The sequence below is a fragment of the Humulus lupulus genome, chromosome 9 (assembly GCF_963169125.1).
Source record: "Humulus lupulus chromosome 9, drHumLupu1.1, whole genome shotgun sequence".
In the NCBI taxonomy this organism is placed as follows: Eukaryota; Viridiplantae; Streptophyta; class Magnoliopsida; order Rosales; family Cannabaceae; genus Humulus; species Humulus lupulus.
In genome coordinates, this window is record NC_084801.1 from 134,027,186 (window position 1) to 134,042,414 (window position 15,229).

A 15,229-nucleotide genomic window follows, 5' to 3' on the forward strand; every position below is an offset into this window, starting at 1 on the left:
ATAACATAAAACTAAAAATAAATATCTCCCCCAAACTTAAAAATTAACATTGTCCCCAATGTTAAAGTGCATAAGGAAGAGAAAAAAATACTTACCTAAGCGTTCACATCAGTATGGCGGCTGTGGGCTGGGACAAAGGTTCCTCAAATGGTTGAGACGGTGACGGCTGCTAAGGCAGAAACCCAGCAAATGGTGGAGGCGGGGTGGTGGATACTGTGAAGGATAAGGTGGATATTGCGGTTGTAACATCCCAAATTACCTAATAAGGCTTAGGGCCTTGATTAGGGGGGCAGGATGGCAATTTATGGAATTATATGCTTATACGAAATATATTTTGGTGTAATTATGTAGTTATGTGAGTTATATGATAATATGACTAGATATGCATGTTTAGGTTTATTAAATATGCATGTGGTCCCGTTTCCTATTAGAAGGGCAATTTTCGCAATTTGGCCCATTCTGGGTAGAATTGTATATATATGTGCATATATGTGTGAGATCACATTATTATGTGGGTTTATTTGGGTTACTCGACACGAGAAGATCCTAGGGAGCAGGTTAGCAGGAAAGTCACAACGAGACCTATACCCAACTCGGGGTGAGTCAAGGGGTAATATGGGTATCTAGCACATTATCAGGTTATCGGGTAACGGGAATGAATAATTGAGGACATATGAGGAGTTAGTGAGATTAGGTGGGAATACCGAGGATTTCGACAATTTTTCCCTCGAGGACGTTTTTGGTACCCCAAGCCTCGGGAAATAAACACTCAGCAACACTAATCAGCTCTCTCTCTCTCTCTCTCTCTCTCTCTCTCTCTCTCTCTCTCATTCTCTCTAATTTCTCTAAGTGAGTTAATTGAAGGAAGCTAAGGAATTGTTGGCTGAAGCATGGGAGATTGGAGGCTTAGCCCTAGCATCAGATTAGCAATAGCTAGGGGACTTAAATCACAGCTGATGTAAAGTTCTAACCTTGGTTTTGATCGAATTTTGTTAAAGTTTTTTGTAGCGTCCCAAATTTACTAATAAGGCTTAGGGCCTTGATTAGCGTGCTTGGAGGGCAATAATTTATTTATTATATTAATATGTGAATTTGATGATTATGTGAGTAGAAATGCATGTTTAGGTGAATTAAATATGCATGTGGGCCCCATTTGGTTGTTAGGGGCATATTTTTAATTTCAGCCCGTTAAGGGCATAAATGCTATATTTATGAATATTGTGATTGACACCCTGAGTGACTGGTAATATATCTATGATGCACAATCCGAGACAGTCCTAGGGAGCAGTTTAGCTAGAAAGTCACAATGGGGTCGAATACCCGATTCGGGAGGAGCCTCGGGGTATGTTGGGTATATAATATGAGTTTGGGATTTATTGAGTAACATGTAGTAATTTAGTAATGATTTGAGTATGCCGGGATTAACGGCGATTTGTAGGAGTACTCGAGGACTTAGCGGGATTTGGCAAATGACTAAATTACCCTTGGTGGTATTTGAGGATTTATACTAACTTAAGGGGGCAATTTAGTCATTTTGGCAAAAGGATGTATACAATTTGGAAGTTGGGGACTTTAGAAACACTTAGACAAAACAGAGAAAGGAAGGAAAAGAACCAAATCTCTCTCAGCTCTCTCCCATTCGGTTCTCTCTCTCTCTCCATGATGTTGGATTTTTGAAGGATCTTAGGCCATAAATTCCAGAGTTCAAAGGCTTAGTTAGGATCAAGGGTAAGTTTTTAATTCAAATCTTTGTTGAATTCTGCTGGGAAGTGTTTTGGTTGGGAGTTGATTTGTGTTTTGTTTTGTGGGTTGTTGGGATGAAGTTTTGGAAATGTTAAACTTAGGACTTTGGTAATTTAAGCTTGGAAATGGATTTGAAAGAAGCTTTGGGTCGAATTTTCTACTTACGGTAAGAATTTCATTGATTTCTCAAGTGAATTTTCTGGCGTGGTTTAAGTTTCAGTGGAATTTTAAACCACTACGTGATTTTGAGCTAAGATGGAAGTTTGGGTGTGTTTCTAGTGTTTATGAGTTGCTATACTGTTTATTTGGAGTTTTGTGTTGAATTGGAACTTGGGTGTACTTGGGTAATGATTTGGGTAAGTTTTGGCTCGGGAAAAATAGTGGGAAAAACCCAATTTTCTGGGTTCGTGTATGAGCGACGCAGCCCTGTTCTTCTGTGTCGTGACACTGGGATGAGTCTAGATAAGGAGCCCATGCTGGGCCTCGTTGCCCCTGTAGGGCTGTGTCAGTGCTAGGCAATTTTAGGGTGTTGGATTTTGAGTTTTTGGGGCCTTGGCCCAGGGGGCTTGGGGGATGCTTTCACCACCTTGTGTGGGGAAACGGGAGGTCCTGAGAGCACAGGATTGGTTCTGAGGTACAATTATGAATTGGTTAGTAACAAGAGCGTTGCTTATGTGTTGTGACTAGGTTTTCAGCGAGGCTCGGGTTAGAGGACTGTGTTCAGGATTTTGGTGCTCAAGAAGCTCGGGACACAAGTAAGAAAACGGTTGTACCCGTAGAGTAGGTCGTGGCCCTATAGTTTGTATTGTAGGGCACGACCCTATGTGATTCAATTGTAGGGCGTAGCCCTATTATTTATGTTTTGTATTTGTTTAAGTATTTCTTGATTATATGCTATGTGTTTCATACTAGTGAATGAACGGCAAGAAGCTGGGTACGGCAAGGGGCCAGGAATGGCGTTAAGCACGTGGAGTGCAAGGCCGAGTACGGCAAGGGCCGGGAGGGGCGTTGAGCATGCAGAGTGCAAGTCTCTAGGGTGAGACCTATCACAAATGCATGAGTCATCCTCACGGTGTAGACCACGAACCCAGGGCCCGGTAAAGCGCCTGGGATGGCATGGCCGCTTTATGTTTGGCATGTTGGCTGCTTTGATATGCATATGTTGATTAGTTGTGTTGAATTTTCTTGCAGGGTTTCGGCTCATGGGTGCTCTATGGTGCAGGTAAGGGCAAGGGAAAGGTCTACCAACCATGAGTACGGAGAGCTTAAAGCGACGTGTACATGTTTGGCCTACCTGGCAATCACAGCCAGGGTTATTTTGGGAAAATGTAATGTATAGACTTAAATTTGTCGCCTAGTCGACCTTAAATGTATTTTGAGATGTAAAGTGTTTTCTAAACAGTATTTTGGAATCCCAAATGTATAACACTTTATAATTTCAATGAATGACTACATTTTCAAATTAAATGACTTTTATTACATTTTAGCCACATTGTTAACCTAAATCCTCGATTAGCGAGTTAATTGCCCGTTTTAAACTCACTTAGTAACGTCTCTAAGAAAGTAGAGCTTTACAACTTGGTATCAGAGCGAGCGAAGGTTTATGGTTCCTATAGATTGACCGAACTTGTACGCTCATTGCCAGTGACAAGCTTGACTCAGGGTTGGTTGGTAATGATTGAATTATATGCTTGATTACGTGTTTAAGTTTCCTGTTTTTCTGATTATGTTATATAGAGCATGATGAATGTGTTAACATATGCATGATGTTAGGGCATTACCCCTTGATTGTTGTGTGCTATCTGTGTTTTGTGGACTGTTGTTTGTGGTTGGTTGTTAGGTATTGGGAGGTGGTTTTGGATGTTTTTATCATGCCTGATGAGCGGCGTCGTTGATTGCAGGCATATTGTTGAGATGCCTCAACAATCAATCAGACTCCACGGCAATAGGGTCGAGGATGACAACCAGGGTCAAGACCCTCCACCTGCCCCACAGAATTGGAAACAATTATTTGCCGAGTGGAAGCTAGACTTCACCAAACATAAGAAGAGCTTCGACAACTGATTCAATAGGCCCCTCCTCAGGGAATTGGGTTGCAGGTTCAACTGGTGCTAGTGCCAGTTCACCTATTATGGATAATAGGTCAGAACCTTTGTATGAGAGGTTCAGGAAGCATCATCCTCTCACCTTCGAGGGAGGAGAAGACCCACTGCGGGCAGAGTAGTGGATGAACATGATTTCTTCCATTCTGGACTTCATGATGGTGGAAGGGAACGAGAGGGTAGCTTGTGCCAACTACATGTTTAAAGAGGATGCCTGCATCTGGTGGGATGTAATGCCTCAGAGAAGAAATGTTACAGCTATGACATGGGAAGAATTTAGAAACATTTTCAATGAGAAGTACTACATTGTTGCTATCCGAGTTGCGAAGGTTGATGAGTTTACCAACCTGATTCAGAACCGGATGACCCTTATTGAGTATGCCTTGAGATTTGACCGTTGGCGAAGTTCGCATTGGATTTAGTGTCGACTGATATGGCATGAAGGGATCGGTTTGTGCGGGGATTGAATGTCATTATCGTCCGTGACGTTAAGATAACCTTGGATCCGGGGACTACCACTTACGCACAGGTAGTGGACAAGGCCCTTACATCTGAAGGGGTCGAGGATCATATATGGAGAGAAGGTGCTACTAGGCACAATGCTAGGAGGACGGTACCTCCTTTGGCCGGATCTAGTCGAGGTAGTGGCCCCAATGAACAAAATAGAAAGGCCCTAGACTCTTTCATTCTTCCTAGCTCGGGGTTGATAACTAGAGGGTACAGGGTGTTTTCAGTGGCCGTCAGGGTGGGGTTGATAACTGGACGTGTTTCCCAGTGTGTCCTCGATGCAAATGATGACATCAAGGGGGTTGTAGGATCAGAGCCTGCTTTATCTATGGGAGTATCAACCATTTGAAGAAGAACTGCCCACAAGTCAGGAAAGAGGAGCCGAAGTAGAGCGACAATCTTGCTCCTACAAGGGTATTCACTTTGATCCAGACTGAGGCTGAGGCTAGCCCCTTGGTCGTGACAGGTCAGATTTCTAGTGCTGGTTCTTCTTTTCCTGCATTGATTGATTCAGGGGCTACTCATTCATTTGTGTCTGCTAGAGTGATAGATCAGCTGTGCAGACCTAGCGATTTGTATGCTAGGGGATTTCAAACTTTTTTGCCAACTGGAGAACTGGTAGTCTCTAGGAGATGGGTTAGAGCATTGCCAGTAGAGATAGACAGTAGGGAGTTGTATGTTGATCTGATTGAGTTAGCAATGGATAACTTCGATATGATCCTAGGGATGGATTGGCTATCGAAGTATGGGGCGACAATTGACTACAAGCGCAGGACGTTGACTTTGGAACCGGAAGAGGAGGTATCCTTTGTATTTGTGGGGATAGTGAGTGGACCGCGAGTACCTATGATTTCGGCACTAAAGGCTAGAGAGCTGATGCATGATGGTTGCATAGGATTCCTAGCAAATATTGTTGATACCTCTAGAGTTGTGTCGGTTGGACCAAAAGAGATCAGACTGGTATGTGAGTTTCCAGATTTGATCCTCGCAGATGTGCCAGGGTTGCCGCCATAGCAGGAGATTAAGTTTGTTATAGAGTTGGCGCTAGGGACGGAGCCAATTTCTAGGTCATCTTATAGAATGGCTCCGGCAAAGTTAAAGGAATTGAAGATTTACTTGCAGAAGTTACTAGATTTGGGGTTCATCTGATTGAGTTTCTCGCCATGGGGTGCTCCAGTATTGTTCGTAAAGAAGAAGGATAGATCTCTTAGGATGTGTATTGACTACAGGGACTAAACAAGTTGAATATTAAGAACAAGTACCCATTACCTAGGATCGATGACTTGTTTGACTAGCTACAGGGGAAGATAGTATTTTCTAAGATTGACCTTCAGTCTGGTTACTACCAGTTAAGGATTAAAGAGGAGGACATACCAAAGACTGATTTCCGCACGAGAAATGGACACTATGAATTCCTGGTTATGTCCTTTGGATTAACCAATGCCCCATCAGCTTTCATAGATTTGATGAATAAGGTCTTGACGGACTATTTGGACAAGTTTGTGATCGTGTTTATTGATGACATATTGGTGTACTTTCAGTCAAAGACAAAGCACGAGCAGCATTTACGCCTAGTATTAGAGCGGTTGAGAGAGCATAGGGTATATGCAAAGTTGAGCAAGTGCGAGTTTTGGCTACCGCAAGTCACATTTCTGGGCCATATTGTCAGTAAGGATGGGATTCTAGTTGACCCAAGAAAGATTGAGGCAGTGAGAGATTGGCCTAGACCGAGTAGTGTACCAGAAGTTAGGAGCTTTCTAGGATTGGCAGGGTACTACCGGCGGTTCGTTGAGGGATTCTCAAGGATAGCCACACCATTGACCGAGTTAACACGAAAGAAGACTAAGTATGTGTGAACAGACAGGTGCGAGAATAGTTTCAAGGAATTGAAGCGGCGACTGATCACCACTCCAGCATTAAGTCTGCCATCAAACAATGAGAAGTTTGTGGTTTATTGTGATGCTTCCAGACAGGGTTTGGGATGTGTACTGATGCAAGTCAGAAAGGTGATAGCCTATGCATCAAGACAACTAAAGGAGTATGAGCAGAGATATCCCACACATGATCTAGAATTGGCGGCGGTGGTATTTGCACTTAAGGTTTGGAGACATTATTTATATGGCGAGAAGTGTAAAATATACACACCGAGCATAAGAGTTTGAAGTACTTTTTTACTCAGAGGGATCTGAATATGTGCCAGAGACGGTGGCTGGAACTGGTAAAGGATTATGATTGTGATATCCTATACCATCTTGGAAAGGCCAAAGTATTGGCCGATGCATTGAGTCGAAAGGGCCCAGGACATTTATTCAGTTCGAGGCAGATATCTGATAAGTTAGTCGAGGAGATGACTAGAGTGGGTATAGAGTTGGTTGTTGGTCGGTTAGCCAACATTTCTCTTCTGTCTACGCTCCTTGAGAGGATCAAGGAGGCACAGGGGAGGATCCCCAGTTAGTAGATCACAGAGAGAACGTCTTAGCTGGAGCGGCTAAGGACTTCTCTATCTTGCGGCTGGGACTATTGAAGTATAAAGGTCAGGTTTGTGTTCCGTTGGATTCTTGTATTCAGGGAGAGATACTAGATGAGTCTCATACCAGTCCCTATTCTTTCTACCCGGGTACAACAAAGATGTACCAAGATCTGAGGACCTTGTACTGGTGGTCAGGAATGAAGAGGGACATGGTGGACTATGTGGCCAAGTGTTTGACTTGTCAGCGGGTAAAGGCTGAACATCAGAGGCCAGCAAAGTTATTGCAACCTCTAGGAATTCCAGAGATGAAATGGGAGGATAGCACCATGGACTTCGTGGTTGGATTTTCGAAGACCGTGGAACAACATGATTATGTATGGGTGATTGTGGATAGGTATACCAAGTCCGCCCACTTTTTTCCTGTTAGGACAGCTTATACAGTTGAGAAGTATGTTCAGTTGTATGTGAAGGAAATTGTACGACTTCATGGGGCACCGAGGTCAATAGTATCTGACAGGGACCCCACCTTCACCTCCATGTTTTGGGAGAGCGTGGAGAAAGCTATGGGCATGCAATTGCGGTTTAGTACCGCTTATCATCCTCAGAGGATGATTCAGATACTTGAGGATATGATTCAAATACTACTTATCATCCTCAGACGGATGGAGCAGCATTGAGCACGCAGAGTGCAGGTCACTAAGGTGAGACCCTTCATAGTTGCATGGGTCATCCTCACTGTGTAGACCATGAACCAAGGGGCTGGTAAAGCGCATGTGATGGCATGGTCGCTATATGTTTAGAGTGTTGGCTGCTTTGTTATATGTTGATTAATAGATATGCATATGTTGATTAGTTGTGTTGAGTTTTCTTGCTGGGATTTGGCTTACAGGTGCTCTATGGTACAGGTAAGGAAAGTAGGGGAAAGTTCGACCAACTATGAGTACAGTTAGCGTGAAGCGACGTGTACATGTTCAGCCTACCTGGCTGTCACAGCCAGATTTATTTTGGGGAAATGCAATGTATAGACTTGAATTTGTTGCCTAGTCGACCTTAAATGTATTTTGACATGTAAAGTATTTTTTAAACAGTATTTTGGGATCCCAAATGTATAACGCTTTATAATTTCAATGAATGACTACATTTTCAAATTAAATGACTTTTTTTACAGTTTAGCCACACTTTTAACCTAAACCCTCGATTAGCAAGTTAATTGCACATTTTAAACTCACTAGTAACGTCTCTAAAGAAGTAGGTCGTTACATTTTTGGTGTTCTTGAGCGTGTGGCTCAAGTGTTGGATTTTAAGTTTCAATGGGTTTTCAATCAAGTTTTAAGTTTGGTTTTGTTCCTAGGAAGATGTTTAATCTGTTATAGGAATTGAATTGTGGTTTTAGAATTTATTTAGGGTGGTTTTGATTGGGTTTGGTTGAAGAAAAACTAGAGAATTCTGGGTTCGTAGGGTCGGGTCGCGACCCTTTTCTTAGGGTGTCACGGCCCTCTTGAACCCAGGATCCAGGGAAGGGTTCTGATGTGAGGTCACGCCAGCGCCTGTAAGTTTGGGCCGCGGCGCGTGTTCAGTGAGACAGGAGGCTGGGGCCTCTGACTTGGGCCGGTCGTGGCTCAGGTGCTTGGGGCCGCAACACTTAAGGGGTTTTGAGCCCCGGTAGGATTTTTGAGTGCGGGAACTCAACCCTAAGGGTTCGGGGTCGATCCTACTACCGGGTTTAGTAGAAATCATCGTCCCGATGGTTAAAACTCGATACGGAAGCCTTTATTAGTTTGTTATTGACGGGATCCTATATTATGGTTGTGACTAGGTTATCGCTAGGGGCTCGGAACTGAGATCGTGCTCAAGTGTCGTTCTTAATATACACTACACTTGGACTTGAGGTAAGAAAATTGCACTCGATCTGCGTATTAGAGCTCGGCCCGATTACAATACAGAATTAATGTTATGTTGAGAATGTTTTATTAAACATATTGAATATTTTGTGTTTATCTGTGTTATGCAATAACTATTGAGTTGTATGTCTGATTGGGGATGCTCAGCTTATAAGTTGAAGGTCTGTCTATGTTATCTGATAAGGGCCTGGCTTAATAGCCAAGGGTACAGTTGGTTTTAAAGGACTCGACTTATTAGTTAGATGTTGGGACTCAACTTATCAGTCAAAGGTTAAGACTCGACTTATCAGTTGAAGGTTAAGACTTGACTTATGAGTCGAAGGGTATGACTCGACCTTCTCAGTCGAAGTTTGAGACTTAACTTATCAGTCGAATGCAAAGACACAACTTATCAGTCAAAGGTTAAGACTCGACTTATTAGTCGAAGGGTAAGACTCGACTTATAAGTTGATGGTTAAGGCATGACTCATCAGTTGAAGATTGAAAGACTTAACTTATTAGTTAAAGGTTAAAGGACTCGGCTTATGAGTTGAGAGCTTAACGGCTCGACTTAGAAGTCGAGGGCAGTAATAGCGTGTTGAACGCTGGCTGATAAGGTTAAGTCAACCCGGAAGCTAGATACATGCTTGAACGCCAATAGGGACATCTAGAATGTGAAGCATCAGACCCGCTTGTCCAGCACAAAGGTTGGTTACGTGAGAGATGGGCACTAAAGCCCTAGTGTGAACCTATAATCACTTACATGAGTTAATTGCATGAATGAATAAGGTTATTAGTGTTGCCATGCTAGTTATTATTCTATGATCTGATAATGTACTGATTACAAGCACGTCTATGTTTTCTTGGTGAGCTTTGGCTCGCGGGTGCTAAATGGTGCAGGTAAAGGAAAGGAAAAGCTGGACCAGCCATGAGTTGGAGAGCTTCAGGGGCAGAGTGTACATATGTGGCCCGCTCGTCCACCACGATCGAGGCCATCAATTGGAACTAGGGTTTGACCCTGATTTTTTCGCCTAGGTCGGGTTTTGTATTCATGTTTGTGTTTGTAACAGTTTTAAACTACGATGGGATCCCAAGTATTGTAATAAAACCTTTCAATACCTAAAGTTGTGGTTAGTTTTAATTACATTATTTAAACCTAAATGACTCGTTTAGCAAGTTAAGCACCATTTAAACTACACAGCGTAACAGTCCCTGATTAGGAGGATGTTATAGCGATGGTGGAGCAAAATATTTATGGTCCACATCATTCAAGGACCATCGATGCATCAAAGTATTTAAACTATTAACATGGTCCACCTCGTATTCATACTGCTGTCCCATTACTGATGCATCATCTGATACTACTAAACCATGTATTGATTTTGTTGAACAAGATAGTCCAACCTATCATGGGCATGCTGCATATGAGGGTCAATGCGACCCCCCAGCAACAACAGTTCTTCAATCTCATCCACCTCAGTTTCAGCACGACGTTTTCCTTTCTTACTTGTCTGCGGCACATAGAGAACAAGCTCCGGATAATCTTTCATTAAGGCAATAGATAAAGGCTGCTGTAGGGATTAATAAATTTCTGTCACATACTCGGGCACTCCATATGTGTAACACAACATGGTGATCACAGATCCATTGCCCAACCCCCTAGTGGTATGGCCTTGTTATATATACTCAATATTCTCCATAACCCACAGCCTGATGTTCACGGTCATACCGGTCATAAAGGCATACATCAAAAGTGCTCTATCCTTGGTCATGTCAGACACATGACTCAATGGCATAAACCTGGCACAAACAAAGAAAGCTCTGAACATTTCCTTTGTGTTCAACTGACACGAAGAAATACTCTTAGGCAGGGAACTAGATAGAGTCCAAGGAGCTCCCTCAAAACATAATTTTTCAGCCACCGCAACATAATCTATGTTTCCTTTCAAAAAATTTGAATATTCCTCATCTCTCTCTGATGTATGGCACAATAAACACCTCTTATCGTTGTGTTTAGCCTTCAGATTTGCATAAAACTCATAAACCAAGGATACATTTGTGTGGTCCAGGTTAGTAACAAATCTATCCCACTTCCTAGCCGCCAAATTGGCTCTAGCCAACTCAAAAATTGGATGCTCAAAGGGCTCGTTTTGATATTCCACCTCTCGTTTTGAAATCACATTCTTTCCTCCAAACCTCTCATACCGTTCTTGAGCCAAATAATCAATAAACCTTGTTTCGTCATACTCCAGCTCCGGTGTTTCCTCCCTTTGTTGAGATTTAGAAATATTTCCTTTTCTTTTGTCCTTAGACTTCCCATCCTTACTCTTGGCCTCTTTCACCTTTGTTGCCTTACCCTTGTCTTGAGTTTGCTTAGGGGCCATAGTACCAAATCACCCAACACCACAAAATTCCAAAAAAATAATAATAATCTACAGCAGCTCCCATTAATTTATACACTTTCCTTCTTCTAAATCAATTATAAACCCAATATTGCAGCACAATATACCCAAACACAATGTAGCACAGCAACAAAAACCAATTTCTACCCAAAGACAAGAAAAATTTATACCCACCCCCAAACTTGATATAATCGTGAGACAAAATGGAGTGAAAACACTTACTAGCCCTTGAGATTGCCTTCCATCTGCGTGATTGTGCAAAGACACTTGAAAATTACAACTTTCCTCAAGAAATTTGAAATTTCTTTTTTTAGGGTTCAAAACTTTGATTGGGATGTTGTTTTTGTGCAAAAGAGTGGATTTATAGGTAATGGGGTTTAGATGAGAGAAAGTGTGAAGAATAAATATGTTGTAATACCTTCGAGGAGGCTTTAGTGTAGGATCTAGGGTGGTAGGCGGCGGTTTGGGTAGAGAAAAAGGAAAAACGAAATTGGAGAAAAGGAGAATGTGATTTGCGGAAAAAAAATCGAGACCCTCACTTTTAAATTTTCAAATGGCTTAGAGCACTGTAGCGCTATGTGTGTAGTATTGTAGCGCTACCTTGTTCTGGGAATTTTGAAATATAAGCCTCAAGTTGCGCCATAGTGCCATTTTCTAGCGCTATAGCACAATGTTCTATTCAAAAACTCCAAAACTTTTTGAGAGTAGCATTGTAGCGCCATATTGTTAGCTCTATATCTTCGAAAAATGACCCCAGAAGTCTTTGCTTGAAGCACCGTTGCACTTGTAATGTAGAGATGGGGCACTATAACCACCTAAACTTTAATTTGTTTCACGTTTTTCATAGATTACGAGTTACAACACAATTATTCCAAATTAAAACTAAAAACAACTAAAACAAAATATCTAAAAACATTGTTCCAAACAAAAACAAAAACAAATAACATAAAATAAAAAATATACATACGAATGCCTCCTATGAGTGTTGTCTTTAACGTATTTTAGCCGAACTATGAACACCCGATTCAGAGGGGTTCCAAGATCATCATAGACTTGCACATTTCCACTGAGCCTTCCAAATAGTGCATCAATCTCTGACCATTCACCTTAAAGTGTCTCGTCTTCTCACTATGAATTTGCACCGCTCTATAAGGCAATGAGACAACAACTGTGTATGGTCCCGACCATCTCGACTTCAATTTACCAAAAAAGCTTCAATAGATAATTAAATAATAGCACTTTGTCTCCCGATGTGAAATCCTTCTTAAGTATCCTTATATCATGAAAGGTGTGGATATTGGAGTCTTAGTCGCACAAGACCTTGATTCGTGAACCTCGGGGTAAAGGGCTGGAAGGTGAGTAACCAAGGCCGGCCTTGCACCCTGTGCCAAGGGCCTCGTAAGGCATGCACCCCGCTTATAGAGCCCCGCTTCATGCACAAACACAGGCAAAATCACCCCTCAAAATTAACAGAACGTCTCGCACTGAGGGTCCCAAGGAGGCAGATATGCCTTTCTAACAATTGGTCACCTCGCCCTTAGGAGTCTCGCAAGACATGGCCACTCCAAGGCGCCTCGGGCGAGCTTCCTCGTGCGCACCACCTCGCCTAGAACCTTGCATTCGCGCCTCACCCAGCACCTCGCAAGGGCCGCCTCGCGCGTACCAACTCGCCCAATGCCTCGCTTGGGCCGCCTCGCATGCCAACTCGCTCAGTGCCTTGCGTGGGCCCCCTTGCGCACACCGCCTTGGCCAGCGCCTTGTGTGCACACCTTGCCATGCACCTCAGGACCGTCTCGCGCGCCTCGCCATGCTCCTCAAGACACGAAGCCCAGGACCGTCTCACGTGCCTCGCCATGATACTAACATATGCCCCGCTGATGAGGCCTTTCTCTATTTTCTAAGCATGGTGTCACCAGCGGGGTGCAGTTCCCATTTACATATCTCACTCAAGGCTTCAAGCCGTCTTATACTTAGCAAAATATAGAGGGGCTTGGAGCAAGGGTGTACCTTGGATATATGAGAGCAACACTCAGGTACAAGGTACGCATACATGAACAAGTTGTACAACCTGGAGAAGCACAAAGGCATGACTCTGACATCCATATTAGACAGGTAGTGACAATGCATGTTAGTACCAATGGTGGAGGCACTACCTGCAAATCTCTGACCATATATCAGAGCCGACACCACAACCACCTGTACCACTACGTCTGGTACCACTCCCTTGACAATGTACTTGTGAACAATCTGGTCCCCTGAGACCACCATGTATTAAGGGCCATTAGAGCCCACTATAATGGGAACCTCACTTCATCATTGAAGGGGGTTGGAAAAACATTGTAGCTTTGAACTAAGAGAAATACAAGTTCTTTTCCACATTTCTTTCTACAACTATTTTCTAAGTTTCTTGTTAGGTTCTTGAAGTTCTTCATTTATAAGCTCGACACTTTGATTTTTCTGACTTAACATCATTAACGAGTTCTCACCGTCAACAGTTTAGAGCCATGTGTGGGAAGGATAAGTGCCAAGCCACTGTTCTTCCATTAACTCCAGCACAAAGATATGCCAAGACGCTTTAAGCGACTGAGAGAACCACGAGAGGTGGAGGTTGACCTCGACGGAGATTAGCTGAAGGCCTCCATGAGGAATCCCCCACCACCCGATGATGTGGGTACACCAAAGGAGCTAGGGGTTTCTAAGGGTGGAAAGGAAGCCTCATCCCCCACTGCCCCACCTGATGAGGACCGTCAAAGGCCGGCGCCCGCTCTCGCAAGAAATGCACCTCCAAGGACATATGAGAGGACTACACCTCCTGTAGCTCCCCAAGAAGACAAAGGGAAGGGAAAATCCAACCCTTCCACTCTAAGAGACTCCTTGAACAAAAGGAGACGAGGCCTAGACACAAAAATGAGGAACCTCTGGACCAAGATAATCACCGCATCCGTTGGGCAAGCCGTTGGTGACGAGTTCAATTACGAGTCACCCTTCATAAAGGAAATCCAAGTTGTCCGGCTCCCAACCAACTTCAAAGAGCCTCACACGACCCCTTATGAAGAAATATGGATCCCAAATACCATTGGGATGCCTTCAACGACCTGATGAAATTAAGAGGAATTAGTAGCAGGGCGAGATGCCACTGCTTCGCTGTCACTCTAAACCTGCGTACAAATGGTTTAAGAGACTCCGACTAAGGTCCATTAGGTCTTGGCAACAATTTTTTGACGAATTTCTCCAGCAACATCACGATGTGCATGATTACACCATACCAGGCACAAGCCTCGCTAATGTGAAACAAGGAAAATAAGAGAGCCTAAAGAGCTACATCCATAGGTTCAATATGGAGGCAGCCAAAGTTGGAAGCCTAACCCGTGGGGAGATAAGAATTGCCATTACAGCCGGGGTGCGCCTGGGTAGTAAGTTGTGGGATAACATGCTAAACATGGAGGACACTGACTTAGACGATTTCTACGAACGAGCCGAAAAGTACATTTGTGTCGAAGACGGCCATGAGAACCTGAAGGAATCACTTGTCAAGCATTCAACCCCCGAAGGTTCGAATGATGAGAAGAAGAAAATAGTGTACGAGGGGCCAAGAGATGACCACCAGAGAAAGTACATGCATGGAGGTTGCCCCAAGCGAACGTCCCACACTTTTTACACAGACCTAACACATACTAGGGAACATATCTTCGTGGCAAACAAGAATCAAGTCCCCTTCCGGAGACCCCCACCAATGAAAAGGGATCAGTAAAAAAGAGATCCTGGAAAGTACTATCAGTATCATAAAGACATTGGGCACACAACTGCAAAGTGCACTCATGTGAAGATGGAAATCGAAGAGCTTATATGTAGGGGACACTTGGGTAGATACGTCTGCAAAGAAAACCAAAGACTGGAAGAAGGAGTACCCTCACCTCGGGCACGAGATGAAGCCCTAGAGGTGAAAGGAGAAGTTAGGACCATCTTTGAAGGGTTAGGGTTCAGAGGCGAATCAAGGACCTCGTGAGATAAGTATACCAGGGAAGCCAGGCAAAGTCTGCCTCCACGCATCTTAAGTTTGGAACAATGCCCCCCAAAGAGCTTTAAGGGGGAGAACGATTTGATAACATTCAACGAAGAAGACGT